Below are 22111 nucleotides of genomic sequence, written 5' to 3' on the forward strand. Positions count from 1 at the left end.
TCGTTCACCATCTCTGCCTTTCTGGCTCGACTGCTGTTGTCCTCGCTCTTAACTTTCCTCTTCCAACAAGCCTTTTAAGTTGAGACCTATCCCAGTCTGCGTCTGTGTTAGAATTGCTTTTAATATGTCTCTTAATATCTTTAACCCTTTTTTAAAAAAAGATGTTTTAAAAGTTTTTTTTAATGTTTTTAACGTTGTTTTGTTTTAATGTATTTTAAGGTCTTTTTATGATGTTTTAAAGTGTTTGTAGTGTTTCTGTTTGCCACGCTGGGCTCCTGCTGGAAGGAAGGGTGGGGTATAAATAAAATAATAAATAAATAAACTGTTGGCCCTGTAACCTTTTCTTCTGCCTTGGCTGGTTGGCACTGCATGGGGAGTTGTTCTACAAGACATGACCCACACGTGCAACAGGAAAAAGGATTGGAACGGACTTAATTTTGTCAGGGATGAGTTGCAGAGGGGCATCCTGTCTGTAAATGCACACCACCCCATCTAACAGCCCCCTCCTTGTGGTGAACTTGCATATTGGTAAAGTCCAGAATTCTCCCATATTCTTGGTTCTCATTCTGTGTAACCAGGAGCATAGGAAGTTGCCTTATACCAAGCTAGACCAATGGTCTGTCTAGCTCAGTATTGTCTGTTTTTGTTGTTATGTACCTTCAAGACGACTATGACTTATGGCGACCCTATGAATCGGCGACCTCCAAGAGCATCTGTTATAAATCGCCCTGTTCAGATCTTGTAAGTTCAGGTCTGTGGCTTCTTTTATGGAATCAATCCATCTCTTGTTTGGTCTTCCTCTTTTTCTACTCACGTCTGTTTCCCCCAGCACTGTCTACCAGCCTTTTTCAACCAATGTGCCTCCAGATGTTGTTGGACCACAACTCCCATTAGCCTCAGCCAGCATTGCCAGTGGTCAGGAAAGATGGGAGTTGTGGTCCAACAACATCTGGAGGCACACTGGTTGGGAAAGGCTGGTCTATACTGTCTCCTTATTTGCTACTCAGTCTTGTCTGCACTGGCAATGGCTCTCCAGAGATTCAGGGCAGGGCCTCTCCCAGCCCTACCTGGGGATGCCCAGGACTGAATGTGGGATCTGCATGCAAACCAGATGCTCTAGCACTGAGCTACGGGCCTTCCCTATTTGGGCCTATTTTAAATGTGAAAACCTTTATTCAACCTTAATCTATATTCATTTGAAAAGCTTTACTGATTTTTACCCGTGATTTTTACCTGTGTTTTAATGATGTTTTATGTATGTTTGCTTTTTAATAGTTTTATGGATTTTAGATGTGCTTTGTCTATCATTTTATTATGTTCATGCTTAAGTGGCTTATAAATCTTTCTAAAAATATAAAATAAAGACAAGAACATAAGAGCATCCTGCTGGATCAGGCCATTGGCCCCTCTAGTCCAGCATCCTGTTCTCACAGTGGCCAACCAGATGCCCTAATGCAGCCTTTCCCAACTAGTGTGCCTCTAGATGTTGTTGGACCACAACTCCCATCTTTCCTGACCATTCGGCAATGCTGGCTGAGGCTGATGGGAGTTGTGGTCCAACAACATCTGGAGGCACACTGGTTGAAAAAGGCTGCCCTAATGGGAAGCCCACAAGCAGGACATGAGCACAACAGCACTCTCCCCTCTTGTATTTTCTAGCAACTGGTGTTCAGAAGCATGCTGAATGACTATGGAATCACTACGAGCCACTGATAGCCTTATCCTCCCTGTATTTGTCTAATCCTCTTTTAAAGCCATCCGAATAAATTGTTTCAGCCAGGTTGCTAAAACCTGTGCATGCAATGATATATACATCTCTGGGCCGTTAATGTTGCACATCTTGGCACACGGGTTGATCCCATGTGGATTTTGTTGATCCAGGATCATATTTAAATTAGGCTTTCTAAATTGGCTCTAAGTAGCAGCAGCAAAAAAACAAAAACACTGTAAACAAGTCTGTTTGCTCTTTTGCTGGCCTGGTAGGTTGGTACAGTACAGCTTCCTCCAAAGCCGTTAGTATCTTTGGTTTTCTGAAACATCTCAATTTCTCAGGGTTATATCCGGCACTGTGCAAGTGGAGTTCCACTCAGGCAGTAGGACTTCCCCTTCCCCTATACACCCCCAAAATCAGCTCCCTACCCTCTTGAGCAGATTTTGAGGGTGCTCATGGGGTGGCAGGGAGAGGAGGGGGTAGTTCTGTTGCACAAGCACTAGAGATGTGAAGACCTGGAAAACTTGGGGGGGGGCTTTTTTGTTTCTTCCCCAAAACAGGAGAAACTTTTTTTCTGAGTTCTGGGTTTCCCTCCCCAGACCTTCACATTTCTAGTGAGCAGAACAGAAAGTCTTGGATGCAACCCTGACTCTTCTTTTCTCATTGTATCTGTGTATCTGTTGTCTTACCAGTATGCAAACTTTCCTCTAGCTTTATCTGGAAATCTTGATTCATCCAAATAGTGCTGGAAGACATCTAAAGCTCAAATAACCAGGGACCAGCCCCCTCGCCCGGTTCTTTGACAGGTTCCTTAGCCTCCGTTTTTGGAAGGCTACTTGAAGGGATATCATTTGGCAGAAATAAATAAATAGTAAAGTTCTGGGAGTGGGGCTCGTGGATTTCATTATGGGCCCCCTCCACCCTCCCTCCCGCATAATTCCAGTATTGAAGTCTTCTCAGATCACTTGGAGATCAGTAGCTGGATGCCCCAAGGCCAAATCTGGCTGTATGTTGAGTGCTGGCCTTATCAGTTGCCAGCTCAGAAGCAAGAGCAGTGTAGATGTAATGAGTGGTGGGTGTAGAGTTAATTTTTGTGGTGGTAGTGGGGAGGCAGCTAGGAGATCACATTAATTGCCATGTTTTAAATGATGGGATTTTGATAGCTGGAATGAGCCTAAGAATAATCCTGTGGTTTCAATTAAGCTTGGCTTTCTTGAAAGCAAGCCCCCTGAGGCTCATATACGATGCATGAACAGGAGCTATCACTCCTGTGAGTTAACACTTACTCAGCTGTGGAACCAAATTATAGTGCAGAGTAGAGATGGGGAGGGAAGGGTGCTCCTTTCCTTCCAGAATATTCTACCCTGGATGCCAGGGGATCAAGAGTTGAATCTCTAACTTGCATCTCTTGCTTGCACACTCTTGTGTTTATAAGATAGATGAAAATCCCTGGCTGATATATGGGGAGGGGTCCGTAGCCGAGTGGCAGAGCACACGCTGTGCTTGCAGAAGGTTCCTGGTCAATCCCCAGCATCTCTAGCTAGCTGGAGCAGGTGAGTGGGAGACATTTGGAAGGGCCATAGCCCAGTGGTAGGGCATCTGCTTTGCCTGCAGAAGGTCCCAAGCATTCCCAGGTAGGGCTGGGAGAGACTCCTGCCCGAAACCCTAGAGAGACAGTAGTGAGGTGGAGGGACCTGTGGCCTGATGGAGTATCAGGCAACTTCCTGTGTTCTGCCTGAAGATCCCGGAGAACTGTTACTGGTTGGGTTAGACCAGCCTTTCCTAACTAGTGGGCCACCAGGTGTTGTTGGACCACAATTCCCATCTTTCCTGACCATTGGCAATGCTGACTGAGGCTGATGGGAGTTGTGGTCCCACAACACCTGGTGGCCCACTAGTTGGGAAAGGCTGGGTTAGACAGTATTAGGCTCTGATGGACAAATAATTTGACCTGTAGCAAGACAACTGTCAATGTTAAGCTATGCTTATCTGGAGAAAATGAAACGGGAATGGTCATAGCTCAGTGGTAGAGCTTCTGCTTCGCATGCAGAAGACCCCAAGTTCAATCCCTGGCATCTCCAGGTATGGCTGGAAAAGACTGCTGATCAGAATCCACCAAGAGCCACTGCCAGTTATTGTGGACCGGTGGTTCCCAAACTTCTTTTCCTGCAGACCCTTTAAAACTGCTGTTAGTCTTAGCTGGGACCACTTAATGATATTTCTGCCTGTTGTAACAATTATAATGCACTGTGCTAGATGCTGTGTGATTTTTTTTTTTAGTATTTTGATTGTTTTATTCTTTATCGTATTGCAGTTGCCTTCCATGGAACTCAAACTTTAATACAATCTAAGAAATAAAAGAAGCAATCAAAATACAATTACAAATCAATATGAATATTTAATGTGATGCATGCGCCATCTCCTGTCTTCAATCACAAATCCGCAGACATGCCACGGACCACAGTTTGGCAACTCCTGGCGTACACAATACTGTGCTGGGTAGAGCAGTGATCTGACTTGGTAGAAAGCAGCTTCCCATGACATAGGGAGGATCTCTTTGGCTGTTTACAGTGTTAAAACATAAAACACCATTTAAAAAAAATAAAAGTAAAAATGCAGACAATCCTTCCAGTGATTGGCTAATGAAAAATAAAAATTAAACAGCTACAAAGGCCTGTTAGTATAAAAAGTTTTCTAAGAGATGTCTGAAAGTCCGAAGCAAGGATACCTGCCGAATTGCTTTTGGAAGAGTGTTGTACAGCAAGGGACTGGCGATACTAAATTCTCAACTGGTCAGGTCTCTGTAACACGGGGGACAATTAACAGCATTCCTTTGGATATGATAGCTGTCTTCAAATATTTTTCACACAGAAAATGGAGCAGGCTTGACTTCTTTTGCCCTAGAGGGCAAGACTAGAGCAAGCAGATAAGAATTGCTGGGAGGCAGATTTTGGCTAAACATTAGGGGAAACTTTCTAATGAAAAGAGCTGTTTGACAGTGGAACAGACTGCCTCAGGAGGCGATGGGGTCTGCTTCACTGGAGGTGTTTAAGCAGAGGTTGGGCCGCCATCTGTCAGGGATGCTGCAGTTGCATCCTGCACTGCAGATTCCTGGCTGGATTAGATGATCTCCAAAGTTCCTTCCAGTTCCATAATTCTATGTGGTTGAAAGTCTCACTCTGCGGCATTGGGCAGATCTCTACCTCTGTGCTTAATTTATCTCACAGGGGAATTGTGCAGAGAAACAGAATAAAGCCCAACTAAGCCACCTTGAACTCTAGAAAGCCAGCAGTAAGAAATGAATGTGATCCCCAAAAGGCTCATTGGAGGGAATGGGGTGGGGAGAACCAAAATGTATGGAGGGAGGGTGGAAGCTCAGAGAGATGGGGTAACACAGTGAGAGAAAGCACCATGCAATGTTACAAACTCCCCTAATGTGAGGTCAAGCATATGAGCCCAATGGGAATAGCCCCCCCACAGAAAAACATTACCTGGTTTAAACAAACCACAGTTTCCCAGATTCAGATGTCACAGGAAACAGTGGTTTGCTTCAAACTGGAAGCAGATACTACCCAGCACTGCAGCAGGTGGAAAGCTTACAAGTCCAATATTCACTGTGGCAAACCATGATTGTCCCTTTGCATCTGAACAGGGCTAGAATGTGAAGTGCTTCAATGTATGTGGGGGGGGGATTCAAGTCACCCTCTGCTGTACTGTTTGGCATCCACCTACGACATCCCCTACCATCCAGAGGTTTAAAAAACCGCTTCCTTAGAACATGTCTATTTAACCCTTATTTGGAAACAGATTTAGGCTGGAGACTCCCAGGCAGCTTGTTCCGCTAATTAATTGACATTAAAGCAGCATGTTCGTGACGCCCAGTGTTCTTTATATCTGAAAAGGGCTGAACTATGGCAGTCCACAGATTTTTAGTAGTCATAAAATGGAGAACTGTTGCTAGAGAGAGATGGGCAGGGCCAGAGGCAAAAGTGGGTGGAGCAATAGATGCAGCCTTTGCAGTTGTGCATTAGGCTGTGTTACAGCCATGCAAAAGCCAGAGGTTTCTACACTTCCACCCTCCCTCCATACATACACAATATGCACATCCTTCTCTGTTCAGGCAAGTAGGAGGCATTATCACAGTTCACCGACACGTTTTAGCCTGGCAAAAACACTTAAGCCTGGTGTGGAGCAGGACAGTGAGGAGTGTGGTCCAGGAAAGAGGGGTGTGTGATCTAGGGAAGAATTGGAGAGTCCTGAAGGGCTGCATTTGGCCCATGGGCTAGATGTTCCCCACCCCTGCTGTACACTAATGAAGACCTTCCTACTGGGTGATGTGAGCTTTTTTAAAGAATCTTGACAATCCTTGCTAGGGGCAGATGGTTGCTGTTCCCAGCTTAGTATCTGCAGAATACGGGGACCTGCTGAGAATACGAAAGTCTGTTGTTGCCAGTTTAACTGAAAGGACCTCTGTAGCTTCCTACCCAGACAAGATGTACCAAGCACCCTCTCTGGCATCTTTCTTGTGTTGCTACAGTGTTACTGCCATGTGCTTCTCCTCCAAAAGGTGGGACAGCGTGCTGCTGAACCAATAGGCGAACCCAGAAAGAGGTTTTTTAAAAAAATAAATCTGCTGCCTTCTGGTGTCAGAGTGCAACAAGCTGCATCCCTGAATAGATAGTTGTTGTTGTTGGAAAAACAACCCCTTTTCTTCCTCTGTTGAGATGGTTAAATGGAGATTTTGCAATATTGGATTGTCTCTTCCAACCAACACTCTGTGGTCTGTTTGCAGCTTGAATACTTCGGTCAGCGCATGAATAAATTAGCACAATATAAATGGCAGTGAGGCATAAGCACTGCTTAGTTCCTTGCCTGTTCTTTATTAAGCCATGAGACTAGGGGAGAGAGTGGCTGCATTTTTTTGGTACTGAGTAAACTAGGAGTTGTTTTATATCTTTGCACTTTGATTTACTTCTGTATCTTTGGCACGGCTCTGTCACGTGGTCACTGGCTAGACAAGCAGGCCGCAGTCACCTCGGCTGACCCCTGTTCTCTGTAACTCTAGGAACTGTTCCCAAGTGAGGTCACTCTCCATCCCAGATTTATTTGTTCATTTATTTTTATAAACTGCCCCGTCATTCGTCCAGCAAGAGCACTCTTTTTCTTCTACATAAATGAGTGCAAGGATGAGAACTTTTTTCAAGGAATAGATGCCGCGTGGGAAGCGCATCATGTGCCGCAAGGCCAGGTTTAGATTTTGCATAGCTGCATATTAACATGCTCCTTTGTATGCAGCCTTTTCAGGATAGAGGTTGGCTGTTGGCTGGTATGTTGCATTGACTTTACAACATTGTTGCTCTGAAGAGGTTCTTTCTCAACTGTGAACTGTTTTGACCCTCGTAAATTTTTTTTTTTTTGGAGTGGGGGGTTCTCAAAAACTCCACATTTGAATTAATGTTCCTTCTGTCCATCCCTGTCTTTAACAAGATAACCTTTTGTAAAAGAGCTGATGCCCATCAGGAAGTCTGTTTACTATAACTGGGCACCTCTTAGCAGGGTTGTGGAGTCGGTATGTCAAACCTTCAAGTCCAATTCCGACTCCAACTCCTTCATAAATGGCAAATGTATATTAATTTTTCTACTGTCTAACTCAGACTGTGACTCCTTCATAAATAGCAAATGTATATTAATGTATTAATATTAATAAATTAATATTAATATTAAAATATTAATTTTATTTTGAAGTTGGAGTCAGTACATTTCTACCGACTCCACCCAAAATTGCTTCTGACTCCACCCAAAATTGCTTCCAACTCCACGACTCCGACTCCACAGCCCTGCCTCTTAGTCCCCACTTGGTTCAGGTGTTTGGGTATTGCACTCACTGGAGTGCTCTGTATCGCTCTATTTTGAACCTGTTGGAACCCAGTGGGAGCAAGATATCGTTTTCAGTCTATCTAGATCACTGTTCTTTAAACTTGGGTCCCCAGATATTGTTGGACTGCATCTCCCATCAACCCCAGCCAGCTTAGCCAGTGACCCAGGATGATGGGAGTTGTAGTCCAACAACATCTGGGTACCCATGGTTAAAGAACAGGGACTTAGATCACTTACCATTGCCTCCTCTTCCCATATCCCTGCTTTTCAACCATGTTTGTTGTTTTGTCTCTTTGGAGACAGTGAGGATCTTTGTGGGAAATACAAGGCAATGCTATCTCAAAGGGAAGCTCCCCCCCCCCATTTTCATTGAGAGGGTTTTCGAACCTAGAGTGAGAATCAGGCATGGTCCAAGGGCCACTCTGTCTAATCCTTGTCTGAATGTGATGGTCCCTTTGTGAAATATTTGAGCGGACCACCCACTCACTTCTGAATTGCTGCTGGAGAAATCCTGGATTCAGCTGTGACATTCACTCACAGTTCGTGGTGTAACTTGGGAGATGGCTTCTCTTTGCCTTGCCTTCTCCAAAACAGATAATTATTCACATCTCATTCCATCTTTCTACCTATACTTATTTTCCAAATCTACGTGTGCCTGAACTGTCCTGTTAGTCCAAGCTTTTGATGTGGGTTTCCAGGAAAATTTTAAACTGGAAAAATGTCAGGGGGGGGGAATTGTAAGCCTGTTAAAGTAATTTGCATTGGAAAATTTTCTGATGCCCTTGAGTAAGTGTGGGGAACCTTTGGCCCTCCAGATATTGCTGAACTGCAACTCCCATCAGCCCCAGGAAGCATGCCCAATGGCCAGGGACAATGGGAGTTTAATTCAGCAACATCTGGAGGTACAAAAGTTCCCCACATCTGCCCTTCTGTTCCAACTGTTGGGTTGAACTATAGGAAACGGCCTAATCCAAGGTGGGTCATGACAGCAGCACTCCCATCATACAAATATTTGGATAAAAAAATAAAGAAATGGGTCCCCAAATGCTTGTTTTGGTTAAAGATGGTTCCCAGGTGTGAAAAGGTTGAAGTCTACTCCCTTAGAAAACAATCTAATTGACCAAGTTTATGTTACTATTATGTATTGCATTTATATACCGCCCCATAGCCAAAGCTGTCTGGGTGGTTTACAACAATTGAAAACATTAAAAACAAGTATACAAATTTAAAAAACACATTAAAAAAAAAAACAATTTAAAAACACATACTAAAATGCCTGGGAGAAGAGGAAAGTCTTGACCAGGTGCCGAACAGATAAATGTTGGCACCAGGCGCATCTCGTACAAAACATCATTCCATAATTTGGGGGCCACCACTGAGAAGGCCCTCTCCCTTGTTGCCAGCCTCCGAGCCTCCTTCGGAGTAGGCACCCAGAGGAGGGCCTTTGATGTTTAGCATAGTGTACGGGTGGGTTTGTGTCAGGAGAGGCATTCCATCAGGTATTGTGGTCCCAGGAAGTGTAAGGCTTTATAGGTTAAAACCAGCACCTTGAATTGAGCTCGGAAACATACAGGCAGCCAATGCAAGCAGGCCAGAATTGGCAGTCCCACGTAGAGTGCATTGCAGTAATCTAACTTGGAGGTTAGCAGAGGATGGACAACTGAAGCCAGGTTATTCCTGTCCAGATAGGGGCGTAGCTGGGCCGCCAACCGGAGCTGGTAGAAGGCACTCTGTGCCACCGAGGCTATCTGAGCCTCAAGTAACAGAGATGGTTCTAGGAGAACCCCCAAGCTACGGACCTGCTCCTTCAGGCCCCCCACATTCAGATCACCAGCTCCATGTCCAGATGCAAAAACCAAATCTAGAGTATGCCCTGCTACATGTGTTGGGCCAATGGCATATTGGAACAGTCCCATGGTTGTCATGGAGACCATGAAATCCTGAGCCGCTCTGGATAAGGTGGCCTCGGCATGGATGTTAACATCCCCCAGAACCAACAGTCTGGGGGATCTCAACAGTACACCTGAGACCACCTCCATCAGCTCAACTAGGGAGTCTGTTGGGCAGTGGGGTGGGCAGTACACCAACAGAATCCCCAGTCTGTCCCGCTGACCCAACATAAGGTGCAAACACTCCAGACCAGTAGTCACATGGACAGGGTGCTTGCAGAGGGAGATGGCACTCCTAGAGACCACAGCAACCCCCCCAACCCTCAGGTTTACCCTGATGCTGGAGCAGGTACCCTGGTGGGCATAGCTGGGAGAGACTGACTCCTCCCTGCTCACCCACCCAGGTCTCGGTTATACAGGCCAGATTGGCTGCCTCATCCACAATTAAATCATGAATGAGGGAGATCTTATTATGCACCAATCTGGCATATAGGAGCAGCATCTGGAGGTCTGAGAGCTGGCTGATAGGGCAACCAACAAACCTACAGGTGTGGGGAGGACTGGAACAAGGCACAGTCGTTAAGTGCCTGGGCCGTGTTCCCCTTACCTGGCAAGTCCTCACAATGCCATATCTCCCTGTACCTGTCACTACGCTAATTGGGCCCCCCTCAGATCTCCCCACTTGGCTCTGAGTCCTCTCTCCCAGGCACTTGACTCAAGACCTGCAAGTCCCACAAAAAGCCAGGCAGTCTGCAGAGCAGGAGCCACCTGAGCCAGCCAGTTTATGTATTCCCTCCAGGGAAGGGACAGGTGGTCAATATCAGCAACAGCTAGCTGAGTACCTGGAGGCCTGGTCCTGCAAGGCATGACAACCTGCAGCACAGAAGTCCAACAGGGAGAGGGGAGTGGTGGTAGCCGAGCAGCAGCAAGCAAGCAGGCAGCAGCGAACGGCTCTCCTTCTTCCCTGGGCGGTGGTGGTCCCCATCCTCCTGCAGGCACTGGGTCTTTTACTTGTATTTAATAAAACAAAGCTTTGAAACTGCAGCACTTCCCTAATATTTTATTTACAGTTGGTATCTATTCTCAGTTATTAATAAACTTCTGAAATGGATTCCCCACCCCTGAAAAATAAAGCACTGGAAAAAATTCCATCCCAGTCACTGGTCCAAGCCCCAGTGATTTGCATTTGAGCTGGTCCCCCTGAAATGATGATGATTATGAATTTTTATTTACTTAATGTATATGCCACTCTTCCTCCCAAAGGAACCCAGAGCAGCAAACATCTCAGTAATGTAAAACATTTAGAAAAGGATTCTAAAAACAGTTCAAAAACATTCAACCAGTGATCTCGGGGTTGCCAGGAACATTGTCTTTCAGCCGTCAAATCCCTGGGTAAACAGGAATGTTTCTAACTTCCTTCTGAAAGACAATAATGGGGAAGACAGATGCAGCTCGCCAGGGAGGGCATTCTACAAACAAGGAACTGCCACTGAAAAGGCCCTGTCACGGGTCAGCACCAACCAGGCAGCCCAAAGTGGTTCACTAACAAGACCCCACCTGCCAATTATAGGGTCCAAGACAGTTGGTACTGGGGATGGTGCTCTTTTAGGTATTTCAGCCCCAAGCCAAGTCTTCTGCTATATTTTTGCTTGTTTCTTTGGCACCCCCATTCACTCCATATAAGGCAGTCTCTTCCTATCTTTGTTTTAGGAACTGTTTTATCTTTGTTGGCTTGGGTAGCCTGTGCAGCTTGTAACAACTAACCATCATACCTCTTTATACTACTGTACTGGTGTTTCAAGCAGCAAAGACATCCTACTCACTGCTGTCGACTGGTTTATGTAAATAAACATTTACATTCATTTAAACCGTCTTGCTTATTTTGTGGAAATTAGCCAAAAAAAACACCAGCAAATGACAACATTGGTCATTCTAAATTAATCATGTCCGTTACAATAATGTCTTTGGTACACAACTGTTTCCAGTAAAGCTTCTCAAAAGTGACAATTCCCTGAACACACATGTACACAAGTATAGAAACACGAGCATAACAGGCTGGGTTACAGGGTTGTAGTCAACTAACTTTTACTCAGAGTAGACCCATTAAAATTAATGGGCCTAAGTTAGTTATGGCCATTAATTTCAATGGGTATATTTAGTTAATTGAATACCATAAGAACACAAGAAGATCCTGCTGGATCAAGCCACTGGCCCATTTAGTCCAGCATCCTGTTCTCACAATGGCCAACCAGTTGCCCATGGGAAAACACAAGCAGGACCTGACTGCAAAGAGCATTCTCCTCTCCTGCAGTTTCCAGCAACTAGTATTTGGAAGCATACCTCTTCTGACCATGGAGGCAGAGTATAGCCATCATGGCTAGTAGCCACTGATAGCCTTTTCCTCCATAGTTATATCTTATGGGGGGGGGGGCTGCCTTTGAAATAGTCTGGAAATGTTGGTTGAAAAGATCACAGTTTGTTTATTGATGGGGACTGATAAACATGGTCATATTATACCAGTGTTCCAAAATCCGCACTGGCTTGTAATCTGTTTCTGGGTCCAGTTCAAAGTGCCGGTTTCAATCACCAAAGCCATCAATAGTTTGGGGCCAGGCTACCTGGAGGTCACCTTCTTCCAGATAGCCAGCACTTTGAGATCTTCCTCAATGGACCTTCTCAAGGTTCTCCTGCCTAATAAAATGAGGTGGGTGGCAACCAGGGAGAGGGTCTTTCCAGTGTTGGTGACCCACCTACAGAATGCCCTCCCCAGAGAGGATTGTCTGGTGCCTAAGCCATGGTCTTTCAAGTGCCTGATAAAGAAAGTATTGTTTGTTTTATTTATTAATTGCTTCCCATGAGGCATACATTTACAATATAACAACATATTAAAAACTTACATGTATAAAAACAGTTAAAACAATTGCATATATAAAAACAATTTTTAAAATGTTAAAAACATATTAAAGTAGCAATAACGCATACATAAAATCAATTCAAATCCAAGATGAATACAAACTGGCATAAAGATTTTAGAAGGCTTGTTGAAAGAGGAACGTCTTTAGCAGGTGCTGAAAAGACAATACAGAAGATGCCCGTCTGATAAGCGGGAAGAGGGGCTGCCATGGACCTCCTGATAGGACAGTATCTGCAGGAGGGCATCTCCTGCAGAATGCAGGGATCGGTTAGGTATGTAGGAGATGACACAATCTCTTACATACCCTGGTCCCAAGTTGTATAGTGTGTTGTGCACCCATACCAACACCTTGGACCTAACCCGGCAGCTAATTGGCTGGCAACTAATTTTTAGGAAACTAGCAAGCTGCCTTATACCAAGTCAGACCATTGGTTCATCTAACTCAGTACTGTCTACCCTGACTTGCTGTGGCTCTCCAGGGATTCAGGTAGGTGTCTCTCCCAGACCTATCTGGGTACTGAGCCTGGGACCTTCTGCCTGCAAACAGATGCTCTGCCACTGAGCTACAGTCCTTCCTGGTCTATTAATTACAATCTCTCTAGTACTTCAAGGTGGTTGCTTTGCACTAATTTCCCCCTTGTTGAGTTTTGTGCCGGTTTTAAATTGTTTGAATTCTTTGGGCCTCTGTGTTCTGTCCTGGTTTTCATTGTTTGCTGGGCTTTTTGCTGTTGAGATTAATTTTATTGGGTTGGTTTTAGTTTTTATTGTGGACTGCATTTTCAAAAAATGTTGTTCTGTGTAAACCGAACAGAGAACATGAATGGTGAGAAGTATGTTGTTGTTATGTGCCTTCAAGTCGATTATGGCTATGAATCGGCGACCTCCAATAGCATCTGTTATAAACCACTCTGTTCAGATCTTGTAAGTTCAGGTCTGTGGCTTCCTTTATGGAATAAATCCATCTCTTGTTTGGCCTTCCTCTTTTTCTACTCCCTTCTGTTTTTCCCAGCATTATTGTCTTTTCTAGTGAATCATGTCTTCTCATTATGTGTCCAGAGTGTGATAACAAGCTGTCCTCCAACACTGCATTTCAAATGAGTTGATTTTTCTTTTACCCACTTTTTTTACTGTCCAACTTTTACATCCATGCATAGAGATGGGGAATACCATGGTCTGAATGATCCTGACTTTAGTGTTCAGTGATACATCTTTGCATTTAAGGACCTTCTCTAATTCTCTCATAGCTGCCCTCCCCAGTGCTAGCCTTCTTCTGATTTCTTGACTATTGTCTCCATTTTGGTTAATGACTGTGCCAAGGTATTGATAATCCGTGACAAGTTCAATGTCCTTGTTCTCAATTTTAAAGTTACATAAATCTTCTGTTATATAATAAATGAAATCTTAGTAGACAAAATGATCGAGAGATGTAGTAAGAGTGAATGGAAAGGTTCCCCCCCCCATAACATTCAACTTTGTGGGTTGGGGTCATTCAACTACAGTAGATTCAGAGTAGACAAACAAGGAAGTACTTCACACTATGCATGATTATAGAGTTCACTGCCATGTGATGCAGTGGTGGCCGTTGGCATAGGAGGGTTTCATCAGCCTGGTCCTCTCCAGAAGTTGTTGAGCTCCCATCATCCCCAGCCAACATGGCCACTGGTCAGGGCACTGAGACGTGTAACGTCTGAAGGGCCACAGGTTTCTCATCTCTCATCTGTGAATACAGCATTGTATTTAATAACTTGGTAGCCATAGGTAGCCTGAAATTCCATGCAGGTGAGTGAACAGGCTGTCAGAGGGAGAGACTGACTGCTATGGTTTCTGTTCTAGCTGTGGAGCAAAGGAAAGTCTCTTCCTCCATGACTTGCATGGAAATGCAGCAGGATGGCCGAGGGGAGACAGCATGATAATGTCTCTCTTCCACAAACCCGCTTGGTGGAAGTCATTTAGCCTAGGAGATGAGTAGCCTGGCTTCCCCCCCCCCCCATTGCTAACTGTCCTGCCCAAAGTTGAGAGTCTCAGTGGTGTTTTCTCTTTTTATTAAAGTAATAGACAAATGCAGTGCAGAGCACCTCATGAAACTAGCTACTCTTTCTAGGAGCTTTTTTCTAACACCAGCTATACAGCCTTTCCCAACCAGTGTGCCTCCAGATGTTGTTGGACCACAATTCCCATCTTTCCTGACCATTGGCAATGCTAGCTGAGGCTGATGGGAGTTGTGGTCCAACAACATCTGGAGGCACACTGTTTGGGAAAGGCTGAGCTAACATGACTTCACAACTACAGATATTGACTCAGCAACTGGGTCTCCCTCCCCCTGAGTCTGCTTAAGTAGGTTGGGAATGCGCTCGCAAACGGAGGCTCCTCCTTAGTTGACTCTGTTGAATTTCCCGCTTTGAGCGTCTTCACGAGTGGGGCGAAGGTAGACCCTCGGCCAGTCTGTTGTCTTCCCCCTCTGATGGAGGGGGGCTGCTAATTGTCAGTTCAGGCATGGGAGGTGGAAGTGTTCCCGGCTGGGAAGCGTCTAACAGGCCTTGCTGAGCTCCCGCATGGGGGCCTGGAGTTGCGGGGGCTGTCGAGTCCAAGGCAGGGGTTGGGGCGCCCTCTAAGTCCGTTCCGTTGCCAGCCCCCTCTCCAAGCGATTTGTTCCAGTCCGTGTCCTCATCCTGTGTCTCGCCCCTGCCCATCCACTCTCACAACGTTAACTGTACTGGAGGAGTGCATGGAAATGCTGGCTGCTAACCTCTTCAGAGGCTAGTTTTTGTGGACTGTTTTACAAGGCTGTCTGTTTAGCAGTATGCAAGCGTTCAAAAGGTTTTTGTGTTATGCATTACCAGTCCCACCCTTGTATGATAGCCCACTGTTCATAATGGAGATGAGCGGGGTGGGATGGGATGGGGAGGCTGAGAGAATACTGGGTCGCCTTTTCAGTGTACTGCCTTCAAGTTGATTCCGACTTATGGCGATTCCATGAATAGGGTTGTCATGGTAAGCGGTATACAGAGGTGGTTTACCATTGCCTCCTTCTGAGGCTGAGAGGCAGCCCAAGGTCACCCAGTCAGTTCATGGGTGTGTGGGGATTCGAACCCTGGTCTCCCAGGTCGTAGTCCAATACTCTAACCACCAGGGCTGTGGAGTTGGTACACCAAACGTTCGACTCCGACTCCTCTATTTTTCTACTGTCCAACTCCGACCGACTCCACCCTAAATTGCTTCCGACACCACAGCCCTGGAAAGGGCTGTAAATGTCTTTTTAAATTGGAAGCTCTCATAGGAGCATTTTGATCGCTGCCTGAATATGCGCTGATCTTTGCATCACAGCATTTGTTTTCATCTGGGTCCTGTGTCATACACTGACACACAAAATGTTTTCCATCTTGAGTTATGGTGAAATGCTCAACTACAGCTGACTTCATGGGAAGCTTCTTTGACATTTTGAATTTATATTTTTAAAAATTTGTCAATCAAAATTTATTTTGAAATCGGAGTCGGTACATTTCTTCCGACTCCGACTCCACCCAAAATTGCTTCCGACTCCACGACTCCAACTCCGACTCCACAGCCCTGCTAACCACTACACCACATTGTACATAAATAGTGAGCTGGTGACTGGGATAAAATCACTACGTCTGATTCTACTTCACAGTTTCTAGTGGTCAAGATGGGGCTAGTGTCAATCCCCACAAACCCTTCCTTGGCCTTCCTGGTGATTAGCAGAAGTGCAGAAAATCACAGAAAATATGCACATTGCCCTAATTCGCCTAATGCAAGTAGAGGGGACTCCTGTAAACGAGGGAAGAGGATTCTTTTTCACTCTGAGGACCACATTCCCTTCTGGGCAGCCTTCTGAGGGTCCCATGCCAGTGTTGGGTGGAGCCAGAGGCAAAAGTGGGTGGAGCAATGAATGTAAACACTACCTCTGTACAGTAGGCTACTTTTTACACATACAGTACTCTCACATCCTTTTATGTCCTCTATCCAGACAAACAAGATGCATCATCAGAGTCCAAGGTAACGTTCCATCCAGGCAAAAACACTGATGGGGAATGCAGAGACGGGCCAGTGAAGGGTGTGGCCTTGGGAAAGGGGTTGTGGCCGGGGAAAGTTCCAAGAGAGGCCTTGAGGGCCACTTTTAGCCCCTAGGCCTGAGGTTTCCCCCAGCTGTAAATAAACCCAACAAAAGTTACCAGCCTAGAAATGCTCATACTTGCTTGCTTAATAGCCTGGGGTAAAAGAAATGGAGAACTTTGCCTCTGCTGTGGAGACCCACTTCATTTCTGTGGTGGGTGCAGAGGAGAGATGGAGCTCTCCATTCCTCCTGCACCAGCTTGCTAGCACTCCTGTGTGGAATTCCGTGTTCCCTCTGGCTACCAGCCCCAGTGCCCAAAATACATCACTTAAATGTACTTGTAGCTGAGTGGATTCTGTTGAAAAACCTGGATGGAAGTCACGGCTTGTTTTTCTAGATGGGACCTGCTGCCTGATGTTGAAGTCGGCAGATGGTGAACGCATGAGCCAGAGCAACAGAGCTTTAGCAAAGGGAAGAATTAATACTGAGAATGAGGGTTTTGAAAGAATGGGAAGCCGTGTGTGTGTGTTGTCTGGTTTCCTCACAGAGTTTCAGTTCTTCAGTGAATTTGCATACATTTACATCCACTTGTGCTAAGTTACCTTATAGGAAAATTAGCTTATAGCCAGGAATTGGGAGTTGCTAAGGCGCTGGTATGTGTTTTTTGTTTTGATTTGCATCATCTTCTTGACTCGTAACTATGGGGAAAGGATCTGTTCTAGCCGTGCTCTAAATTGCATTCACTTTTAATCATAAAAGTGGATGCAATTTAAAACCAAGCATTAAAAACACAGTAATAACAAGAAGCGCTTAAGAGTAACCTGCAGAGGAAAATGAAACTGACCAGTGCAGTGTCATCAGCAAATCCAGTACCTTTAAAGACTGTAGAACATAGGAAGCTGCCTTATACTGAGTCAGACCTTTGGTCCATCTAGATCACTAATGTCTACACTGACTGGCAGTGGCTCTCCAGAGTTTCAGGCAGGATTCTCTCCTAGCCCTATCTGGAGATGCCAGGGATTGACCCTTGAACCTTCTGCGTGCTCTACTACCGATCTGGTTCAGGTGATCATATCTTGGCATAATAAATCTTTTGTCCATATGCTTCATCCACATGCCACCTATTTCTTTCTCTTCTTTTTGGGGTGCTGTGAAAGGTCAGGAAGTCTTCAGTTAAACATAGTTCACCAGTACCTCTGAAATTATGGTTACCAGGTGTGGAACAAGCTAGGATTTTAAATTGTGGCTTGAAGCTTGTCTGTGACCCTAGCTTGCTCTGAATCGTGTAACCATAGATTCTCAGTTCTAATACAATGGGAAACTGGTTAATTGAAAACTTCCTGGGTTAACTAAAACATTGAGGAGGGAAGGGGCTACAGTAACATATATTCATGAATAGGCAAAAAACCTTGAAGTTTAAGAACGTACCTATAGCCAACAGATATTTCTATCAAACTTTAAAAAGCAGGGAAATTGGGCAGCTATAGTGAATGCACCAGGGGAGCAGGAGACCTGACCTCCTCTCTGAGATACTGTACTGCCCTACAAGTGTGTAAAATGCAAACACAATTTGGGTTGATCTTTCACAGTCCACTAATAGGTTTTTTGCCTATTAGTGAATTTCTCTGCTTTTTAATCTGGGAAGTAAAAATGGGATCCTGTGCAAGTTTGCTGAAAATGGATTGATCATTTGCATGCTTATTGAGTTCGATGGGATTTACTCCCTTGCAATTATGCTTAAGATAGGTGAAAATTGACGACAGGGGAGAAGGAGAAGGGGGAGGGAGGGAGGATTGGAGTGGGGATGGGAGAGGAGAGGGGGAGGGCGAAGAGGGGAGCTGGAGGGAGAAGGAGGGCAAGGGGGAGGGGAAGAGGAGGTGGGAGGGGCGGGAGGGAAGGGCAGGTTTGATCATTTGCATGCGTGAATTCAGTGGGGTTTATTCTTGTGCAGTTATGCACAGAATAGGTGAACCTGATGTGTGGGAGGGGCAGGGAGGAAGGGTGGGGGAGGGGAAGAGATTGGGCAGAGGGAAAGCCCCTTTCCTTTCCAAAAGAAAAACATTGATAACGGTATCATTAACTTTCTGGGGTTTCACCTACCTTTTTATTCTATAGCAGACAAATGTAGTCTCCCACCCAAATTTACACCAAAGCTGTCCTTGGCCACATCTGCAACAGACATTTATTCTACTTTAAACAGTCTTGGCTTCCTCCAAAGAGTCTTGGGAAGTGTAGTTTGTGAAGCATGCTGAGAGTTGTTAAGAGACATCCTATTCCCTCACAGAGGTACAGTCACCAGAATTCTCTGGGAAGAGGGGCTGACTGTTAAGCCACTCTGTCCACTGGACCTCTGTGAGGGGAATAGGGTATCTCCTGGCAATTTTCAGCTCCCTTCACACACTACACTTCCCAGGATCCTTTCAGGGAAGCCACTGTTTAAAGTGGAATAAATGTCTGGTGTGGGTTTGGCCCTCTGATTAGCCAAGCCAAGCAGCTGTTAATCTGGCTTTTAGAACACAGACATGTGGTTCTTACTGAGCATGCTTGCACTGTCATAGACTCCAGTGTTAATTTTCTTAAATTAATTAAAAATCAGCAAGGCATTTTTAAAAACTTTTACACTGCAGAAGATGAAGGCCAGAGTATGGGGCAAGGTTAGAAATAGTATTACATGTACTCTGTGAACATGACTGATCTTTAATTAATTTCAACAAATTATGAGACTCCTGACAGAAAAAAGCCCAACAGCAGTCTGGATTTTTTTCCTCTTGTTTTACACTTTGAACTCTGAATTCTTTCTGCGTGTTTTGTGTATCACAACGAAACCTTAGAGGGTTGTTAAGCAAGCATTTCTGAGTTTAGGACTGTAAGTTTGTAAGATTTTGTTTTGAAACGAGTTTATGGGAATCAGCAGAATAGCATGGGGGCATTTTCAGTTTAACATGGTGGAATGTGAAAAATCGATGCTGGCTATTGTATACAACTGCTCTTGTGGCTGTATAATCATTACAGCATAGGCTCAAGGTTCTTTGTATTTTGGTTTATTATGTAGGTTTTCTGGGAAATTTGAATGGGGAAATTTTCCAATGCAAAGTAATGTGCTTTGGAAAAAAACTTTTTGCATTGGAAAACTTTCTGATGTCCTAGAGATTAATCTAATTTGGTGTATTTGTCTTGTATTTAATAAAAAAAGGTTAAACACTGTGAAACATCCACCTTGCCTGATACTTATTTGCAGTTGACATCCATTTATTGTCACTAAGCAACTTTGTGAAATGGAAAACGTTTATGAAACTTCATGAAATGAAAATTATCTGTGGAAAAACACATTTTTCCCTGCTTTGAACAATGTTCTGCCCCGCATGACTTTTATGAAGCCAAGATACAATTGTCTGAACTGGGTGTGTGCCTGCCTAAATCGGCAAGGGTGAATTGGATACTCTCTGGGTTTAAATCCTCTGAATTTATTAGGGGAGAGATAGTCACCTATGGCCCTCTGGATGTTGCTGGAGTCTACCTCCTGTCGTCCTGGACAATTGGCCATCCCTGACCGTGTTTGCTGGGCCTGAATGGAGTTGGAGTCCAACAACATCTGGAGGGCCACATGTTTCCCCATTTTTGTCTTAGGCAAACCACTACCTTTTGTCTTCTGTTCCCAATCTGCAATAGGGAATGCGGCTGACACTTTTGGTGAGGCTTTGTTAGATGCTGAAGACAATCCAAGCTAAGATGGGCATGGGGCCCATAACATTATCCCTTTGCTAGACTTCCATGAATGTGAAGGCTTATATATGGGAGGAGTGAGTAGCTTTATGCAGTTTTAGAGAACAACTCACTTATCAATGAGTTGCTTGCAAATTGGAGGGGATGGATGTGGCTGGGCCTGGGCTAAGACTTGATGTTGTTATATGCCTTCAAGTTGATTACAACTTACGGCAACCCTATGAATCTTTTGGATATATTCATAGGGTTTTCATGGTAAGAGGTATTAAGAGATAGTTTACCATTGCCTTCCTCTAAGCCTATGGCATCTGGTATTCCCAGGCGGCCTTCCATCCAAGTACTAACCAGGCCTGACCCTGCTTAGCTTCCGAGATCAGATGAGATTGGGCATGCTCAGGGTAGTATAGCCATAGGCTAAGACTTCATACTAAGGCTTAAAATTATGGAGATGGTTCTTGGTGGAATCTCAGGAGCCATATGAACATAGGAAGAGCCTGCTGGATTGGGCCAGTGGCCCATCTAGTCCAGCATCCTGTTCTCACAGTGGCCAACCAGTTGCCCATGGGAAACCCACAAGCGTTTTCTAGCAACTGGTATTTGGAAGCATACTGCCTCTGACTATGCCAGAAAGGGTGGGGAGGGGAACAGCTGGGCAGGGACTCCCGTAGTCAGGGCATGTTGTTTTACGAGCCCACAAAACTTCCTGCCTTCCTCCATGAATCACAGTAGAAAAGTTATTTATTATTTCACCTATTTATAAAATGTAGGAAGCTGCCTTATACTTACTCAGACAATTGTTCCATCAAGGTCAGTATTGTCTACACTGACTGGCAGTGGCTCTACAAGGTTTCGGGCAGGCGTCTCTCCCAGTCCTATCTGGAGATACCGGGGATTGAACCTGGGACCTTCTGCTTGCAAGGCAGATGCTCTGCCACTGAGCTATGGCCTTTCCCAATCACACTACTTAATCAACAAAGTTTCTAAGTGGTGTACATTAAAAATTACAAAAAAGCAAACAGTGGATACAATAATGTTAAATTAATTATAAAAACAGATTAATTATATGCACATTAAGCAAATGCATGGGAATTTACATATATTTAAACAGGTTGCAGAATCCCAGCTTTTCTAGGGTATAGAATTTTGTGTTAATGTATAGTACACATTTACACACATATCTGGGTATTCGTCAAAGTCTCTGCTATCTGTCTCCCCTCCCCTAACCCATTCATTACCAGTGTCTGTACTGTTTTACCTCTCTTGAGTTCTCTTCCTCAAATCCATCCCAAAAAAATGACAAGTCCTTTGGCTGTGATTCTCTTGGAAGCTTAGGGGAAGGTGCCCATATGCTAGTTTAATCTCCGTATTTCTGGGCTCCCTTGGTGCACAGTCCAGGCAATCCTGCCCTTACACATATATGTTCCTATTTAATAAGTGACTCATTGCTTGGTCCTCCCTCTGGATTCGAATGGCAGATGATTTCTAAGAACTCATTTTTCACGTGAAGCCAACTACTGTTGATAGCTTTGTAACACCTGATGGATAAGATCCCAAGCTGACAACTGATGCGAAGACCTCAGTGGGATAGTTTTACCATCCCATCTGTACGTACAGAAATTTGAACAGATTATATGAACAGGAAGGTTTTTGTACCATAGTCATCAGGACTAGACCACTTCCCAGTAGATTACTAACTGGGACCTGGCCGATCAAATGCATCGGGGAGAAGGGTTCTAACCTAACTGTTTGGTCAGCATGGAAGCATTCTTCAAAGCAGGAAGTCTGTTTGTTTGGGGGGAAGGGAATATTGCATATTTGAAAGCTGCTCACTCCCAATTGCTTGTTTTGGTGCAGGCAAGGTTAGACTAGGACCCCTCTGCCTGATTTGTCCCATAATCTCATTCAATGATTGATGGGTCGCCAAG

The 22111-nt window shown here is 44.8% G+C and overlaps 1 protein-coding gene, 1 non-coding gene and 2 pseudogenes across 2 annotated transcripts in view; 3 read left to right on the forward strand and 1 right to left on the reverse strand.

Moving 5' to 3' along the window:
- LOC133378042 (zinc finger and BTB domain-containing protein 18.2-like) overlaps window positions 1–22111 on the forward strand; it is a 55369-nt pseudogene that overhangs the window by 28830 nt on the left and 4428 nt on the right.
- The window catches only part of AKT1 (AKT serine/threonine kinase 1), a 178895-nt gene that overhangs the window by 7202 nt on the left and 149582 nt on the right, over window positions 1–22111 (forward strand). The gene's annotated exons all lie outside the window — the stretch shown is intronic.
- TRNAA-CGC (transfer RNA alanine (anticodon CGC)) lies at window positions 3717–3792 on the forward strand. Its single transcript has one exon. It is a non-coding gene; the product is annotated as a tRNA-Ala (tRNA).
- LOC133378475 (5S ribosomal RNA) lies at window positions 20483–20601 on the reverse strand (annotated as a pseudogene).

This window comes from Rhineura floridana, chromosome 2, assembly GCF_030035675.1.
Source record: "Rhineura floridana isolate rRhiFlo1 chromosome 2, rRhiFlo1.hap2, whole genome shotgun sequence".
NCBI classification, from domain to species: Eukaryota; Metazoa; Chordata; class Lepidosauria; order Squamata; family Rhineuridae; genus Rhineura; species Rhineura floridana.